The following is a 7,047-nucleotide window of genomic DNA, read 5'->3' as shown; positions in this document are numbered from 1 at the left end:
CACCCGCGTCGTCCCGCCATCTCGCCGGAGCACCGCCGGAGCTGAGCTGGAGGTAACCGCCGCCGACGACCGTGGTCCGGTTTTTTTATAAAAAAAAACCCGATCCGGTTTTTCCTTTAGAAACCCTAGATTCGTTTTTTTTAATCGGTTTTTTCGGTTTATTTATTTAGCGAGTGTTCGCCCATTCGTTCATTTTAACGAATGAGTTCGCTGTTTAGTCTCAGTTAATGAATGTTCGTTCATTAATCTGTTCGTCAGTTTTTCTTTTTCTCGGATTTTCTGCGGTTATTTCTGATCGCGATTTCTGATCCGATTTTCGTTCTAGTATAACTTTTCGCTTGTTTATTGGAATCAGGCGATTCAAGCGCCTAGAGTTTCGTCTCGAAACCCTCTTTCCGTTTAACCAACTCAAACAAGTTTTTGCTTCTGTAAAATTTGACCTAGGCCCAGATTAGTAAACGAAGCTTGTTTCTTTCGCCGTTTGACTTTTGTTGCCTCGTTTGTTTTGTTTGTTTTTGCAGACCGGAGTTCTTAAGTTGAACTTTCTGGTTAGTTCCCTTATTCGAGTTTTACCTGTGCATTAAATGAGTACTTATTGTATGCTTGTTTGTTTGTGATAGAGTACCCGGAGTGCGGCGCTTGCTACTTTGAATCTCTAGGTTTCACAGATCATCAGCAAGGCAAGTAACACTTTGATCATACCTCTTTACTACCCAGTTTTTATTGCATTAGATCAATACTCAAACAATTGCATGATTAGGATCTGATTAATATGTTGGTTTTGGGAAGTAGATGAGGTAGTACCTATTACCTGTTTTATTATCAAACCCTTGGGAGTTACTCTACGTTTGCTTATTATGCCATGCTATGCTAGTAGACGTGGATTGGGTGAGTGTATCCATAACAGATGTGAGATTGTTAATTAATGGTTTATTTAAGGTAGCAACTTTAATACACATCTGGGTGGATTGAGGCACCTGGGTATTCCAGCGATTGCCTATTTTCTTTTGGACCGCCACCCAGGATCAAAGGGATCATGAGATTATTCATGCTAGAAACTTCCGTGTGCAACCACAAGCTACTATGGGCTCTAGCATAGTTGATTAAGTCGTGCGAACTCTTACAGTGGTAGACTAGCAGATGTAGGGGAAAGTAGGTGTAACGGTCTACCAATCGTAAGGTGCTAGCGCTTCCGAAAGACTATGTCTCAGTCATCCGTTTCTCAAACACCATGTAGTGCGAGAATCCCAACGGAGGAGATCGAGTCTTGTGGGGAAAAGTGCGCAAACCTCTGCAGAGTGTATAAACTAATCATGGTTAGTCTGTCCCCGGTTATGCACATCTTGAGTATCTAGTACTTGGATTATCATGTGAATCTCATCATGTTACTTTAATTAATATTGTTGGGTTTTAATGATGATGCTTAATTGGGATTGAGAAGGTGTCTACACTCTCAATGTTGAACAACCACCATGATAGTTAAATAAAATTTATTCCTTTGTAGTAGGGAAAAATTGGCTTTACGCAAAACTGTAACCATAGAGCTTTTCCACCAGCCATATATGCATGTAGTATAGCATAATTCTGCCCATTACTCTCTATGTGTTACATTGCGAGTATATTCCATGTGCTGGCCCGTTTTCGGGCTGCACAGTTCATGTTGCAGACTTTTCAGACGACGTGTAAGGTGCCTTTAGATCGTGGTTCTATACTTAGTGATGCCGTTGGAGTTGATGGACTCACTTATCTTCCAAGCCTTCCGCTGTTATCGATATTAGATGGCCTTAAGACATATTTATTGTAATAAGTTCTCCTTTGAGACATTCGATGTAATAAGTGTGTGATTGCTACTCTGTTATAAATCCTTCAAGTACTGTGCGTGTCAGCATTACTGATCCAGGGATGACACTAAAGCACAGAGATCAGACTGTTTGAGGTCTGGTCGCTACAGTAGCAAATCACTAAAATTATTATTTGACATTCATACTAAATGCCTCTGCATATTTAATACTCCTATCCTCAAATAAAATCATTAAACAAGCAAACATATGCAAACAATGCAACCATAACAGCAATCTGCCAAAATAGTACAGTGTGTAAAGAAAGCAAGATTCATCATACTTCCCTAACTCCAAAAATTCTGAAATATTACCACATTGTAAAAAATTTATCAGAGCTTACTTTGCAAAAAGTTTCAACATTTTATCATATTCTGACTTTTCTATGGAATTTTTGCAACTGCGATAAACTTTCTCTTTTCAAACAGCAACATGTATACTTGCAAAATAAGCATGGTAAAGGCTATCCTTAACATTTTTATTGAAAATAAAGATGCAGAAAATTATTCTAAATAACATCAAGCAAATCCTAACAAAATAAAATGATGCCGCAAGCAAAACACATATCATGTGACGAATAAAAATATTGCCTCAAGTAAGGCTACCGATAATGTTGGAGAAGAAAGAGGGGATGCCTTCCGGAGCATCCCCAAGCTTAGTTGCTTGGATATTCCTTGAATATTACCTTGGGAGATGCCTTGGGCATCCCCAATCTTAGGGTATTTTCACTCCTTATTCTCCTCATATCGATATCTCACCCAAAACTTGAAAACTTCAATCACACAAAACTTAACGAAACTTCGTGAGATAGGTTAGTATGATAAAGAGCAAACCATTTCACTTTGGTACTGTCAAAGACAAGATTCATAATTGTTTCCACACAATTCCTGTTGTATCATATCGTTTACACAATTTATATTGAGCAATATAAGCCATAGAAACTAGGAAACAAGCAAACTATGCATTGAAAACAGAAACTGTCAAAACATAACAGTTTGAAGTAATATGTACTCCAACCATACTTATGCTACTATGGACATTCTGAAAAATTAGGAAAACATAGATTATTTGTATATATATCACCTGTAAAAAATTCAGATCATAATAATATTCCAGTGAATTTTAAAAATTCCTGGACTGAGCGCAAACGTTTCTGTTTTTGCACAGATTCAAGTCAACTATCATCCACACTATCCCAAAGGCTTTACTTGGCACTTTATTGAAACAAAAGCAATAAAAAATGATTACTACAGTAGCTTAATCATGTTAACACACACAAACAGTAGGTAAAAGTGTTGGTTTGTCTCCCAACAAGCACTTTTCTTTAATGCCTTTTAGCTAGGCATGATGATTTCAATTATGCTCGCATAAAAGATAAGAATTGAAATATAACAAGAGCATCATGAAACACATTACAAGCACATTTAAGCCTAACCCACTTTCTATGCATAGGAATTTTGTGAGCAAATAACTTTTGGGAGCAAGAATCAACTAGCATAGGAAGGCAAAACAAGCAAAACTTCAAGATTTTAAACACATAGAAAGGAATCTTGATATTATTGCAATTCCTACAAGCATAAGTTCCTCCCTCATAATAATTTTCAGTAGCATCATGAATGAATTCAACAATATATCTATCACATAAAGCATTATTTTCATGATCCACAAGCATAGAAATTTTATTACTATCCACATAAGAAATTTTATTCTCATGAATAGTAGTGGGAGCAAACTCAACAAAATAACTATCATGGGATTGAAAATTAAAATCATGATGACAAGTTTCATGGTTATCATTATTCTTTATAGCATACATGTCATCACCATAATCATCATAGATAGCAACTTTGTGATCATAGTCAATTGTAACCTCTTCCAAAATAGTGGATTCATCATTAAATAAAGTCATGACCTCTCCAAATCCACTTTCATCATTGTGATAAGATTCAACACCCGCCAAAATAGTGGGATCATTACCTAGAGTTGACACTCTTCCAAACCAACATTCATCATTGTAATCATCATAAATAGGAGGCATGCTACCATTATAACAAATTTGCACATCAAAACATGGGGGAATAAAAATATCATCTTCATCAAACAAAGCATCCCCAAACTTATGGCTTTGTATATCACTAGCATCATGGATATTCAAAGAATTCATACTAGCAACATTCCAACCATGCTCATCATTCATGGATTTTACGCCAAACATTTTATAGCATTCTTCTTCTAACAATTGAGCAAAATTTTCCTTCCCATCTTTTTCACGAAAGACATCATAGAGATGAATAATATGATGCAACCTCAATTCCATTTTGTTGTAGTTTTTTTTATAAACCAAACTAGTGATAAAACAAGAAACTAAAAGATTCAATTGCAAGATCTAAAGATATACCTTCATGCACTCACCTCCCTGGCAACCGCGCCAAAAAAAGCTTCGTTGACGGGATGTGAGTGCCGTCTACCTAGCATCCCCGGCAATGGCGCTAGAAAAGAGCTTGATCTCTACTACGCAAATTGTTCCTGTAGACTTGTGTTTGGCCTCCAAGTGCAGAGTTTTGTAGGATAGTAGCAATTTTCCCTCAAGTGGATGACCTAAGGTTTATTAATTCGTGGGAAGTGTAGGATGAAGATGGTCTCTCTCAAACAACCCTGCAACCCAATAATAAAAAGTCTCTTGTGTCCCCAACACACCCAATACAATGGCAAATTATATAGGTGCACTAGTTCGGCGAAGTGATGGTGATAAAAGTGTAATATGGGTGGTAGAAATATATTTTCGTAATCCGAATAAATAAAAACAGCAAGGTAGCAAGTAGTAAACAAGCACAAAAACGGTATTGCAATGCTTAGAAACAAGGCCTAGGGTACTTTCGCTAGTGCAATCCCTCAACAATGCTAATATAATTGGATCACATAACAATCCCTCAACGCGCGATGGAATCACTCCAAAATTCCTATCTAGCTAGCGGAGAACATAATAAGAAATTGTTTGTAGGGTACGAAACCACCTCGAAGCTATTCTTTCGGATCGATCTATCCAAGAGTTCATACTAAAATAACACCAAATAATTTTAGATTCATAATACTTAATCCAACACAAAGAACCTCAAAGAGTGCCCCAAGATTTCTACCAGAGAAACAAAGACAAGAACGTGCATCAACCCCTATGCATAGATTACCCCAATGTCACCTCGTTAATCCACGAGTTGAGTGCCAAAACATATATCAAGTGAATCAATATGATACCCCATTGTCACCACGAGTATTCATTTGCAAGACATATATCAAGTGCTCTCAAATCCATAAAAGTATTCAATCCGATAAAACGAAATCTGAAAGGGAAAACTCAATTCATCACAAGATAGAGAGGGGAAAACACCATATGATCCGACTATATTAACAAAGCCCGTGATACATCATGATCGGGACATCTCAAGAACACGAGAGAGAGAGAGGGAGAGAGAGATAGAGATTAAACACATAGCTACTGGTACAAACCCTCAGCACCGAGGGTGGACTACTCCCTCCTCATCAGGGTGGCCGTCGGGGAGATGAAGATGGCCACTCGTGATGATTTCCCCCTTCGGCGGAGTGCCGGAACGGGGTCTAGATTGGTTCTCGGTGGCTACATTGGCTTGCGGCGGTGGGATTTCTCATCTAGGGTTACCCCAAGGGTTTTTGGAATATTTCGGAATTTATAGAGCGGAGAAGGGGTGTGGGAGGCCATCAAGGTGGGCACAACCCACCTAGGCGTGCCTGGGCCCCCAGACACGCCCTGGTGGGTTGTGCCTCCCTCGGGGCAACCCCAGGTGCTTCTCTGGCCCACTGGATGTATTCTAGTCCAAAAAAACTCTCCAAGAAGTTTTGCTGCATTTGGACTTTGTTTGATATTGATTTCCTGCGATGTAAAAAACAAGCAAAAAATAGCAACTAGCATTGGGCACTAGGTCAATAGGTTAGTCCCAAAAAATGATATAAATTTGCTATAAAATGATTGTAAAACATCCAATAATGATAATATAACAGCATGAATACCTCATAATTTATAGATACGTTGGAGACGTATCATATCACTGCTTTAAAGGGTGTTGCTAGGCTTGATTCTTGACGGGTCGATACCCATCTTGCGGACAGTATCTTGATATATCAAGTTGAGGATGCTGCCGCCGTCCATTAGGACTCTAGTGAGATGGTATCCGTCGATGATAGGATTGAGTACCAGGGCCGCCGGACCTCCATGACGGATACTGGTTGGGTGGTCCCTATGATCAAAGGTGATCGGACAAGCCAACCATGGGTTGAATTTTGGGGCGACAGGCTCTACGATGTAGACGTCCCTTAAAGCGTGTTTGCGCTCCCTCTTAGGGATGTGGGTGACATAGATCATATTCACCGTTTTCACCTCGGGGGGAAACGGTTTCTGTTCCCCGGTGTTCGGCAGGCGAGGGTCATCGTCATCATCACTTTGAGGTCCTTTCCCCTTACGTTTGGCATTTAATTTACTGGCATGTTTGAAAACCCGGCAGTTTCTGTTGGTGTGGTTGGCAGGCTTATCAGGGGTGCCATGAATCGGGCAAGGTCTCTCTAGTATTTTGTGCAAGATGGATGGGTCGTCCCTATTTCCTTTGAACGGCTTTTTCTGTTGACCGGGTTTGGAGCCACAGAATCCGGTGTTTACTGTTGATCGGGTTTGGAGCTACAGAATCATGTCGTTGCCATCCCTGGCCTCGAAAGTGTCGAGGTCTCTGGAACTATTGCTTCTACGATCCAACCAGCTATCTTCGCCCACACAAAAGCGGGTCATAAGTGCAGTAAGAGCTGCCATGGTCTTTGTCTCTTCCTGGCCGAGGTGTCGGGCGAGCCATTCGTCACGGACGTTGTGCTTAAATGCCACTAAGGCCTCAGCACCGGATAGTCCATGATTTGGTTCTTTTTAATTAATAACTGATTCCAAAGATTGCGAGCTGACTCTCCGGGCTGCTGAATTATGTTATTCAGGTCATCAGCATCTAGTTGCCGGACATAAGTGCCCTGAAAGTTGGCCCGAAAAGCATCCTCTAAGTGTTCCCAACTTCCAATGGAGTTCTCTGGGAGGATGTTCAACCAATGTCGTGTTGGTCCTTTCAGCTTTGGAGGGAGGTATTTAATGGCGTGGAGATCATCTCCACAAGCCATGTCAATGTGGAGAAGAAAATCTTCAATC

The sequence above is a fragment of the Triticum dicoccoides genome, chromosome 3B (genome assembly GCF_002162155.2).
Source record: "Triticum dicoccoides isolate Atlit2015 ecotype Zavitan chromosome 3B, WEW_v2.0, whole genome shotgun sequence".
Taxonomy (NCBI): Eukaryota; Viridiplantae; Streptophyta; class Magnoliopsida; order Poales; family Poaceae; genus Triticum; species Triticum dicoccoides.
The sequence above is the reverse complement of the archived record's forward strand: the minus strand, read 5'-3'. Positions refer to the sequence as shown.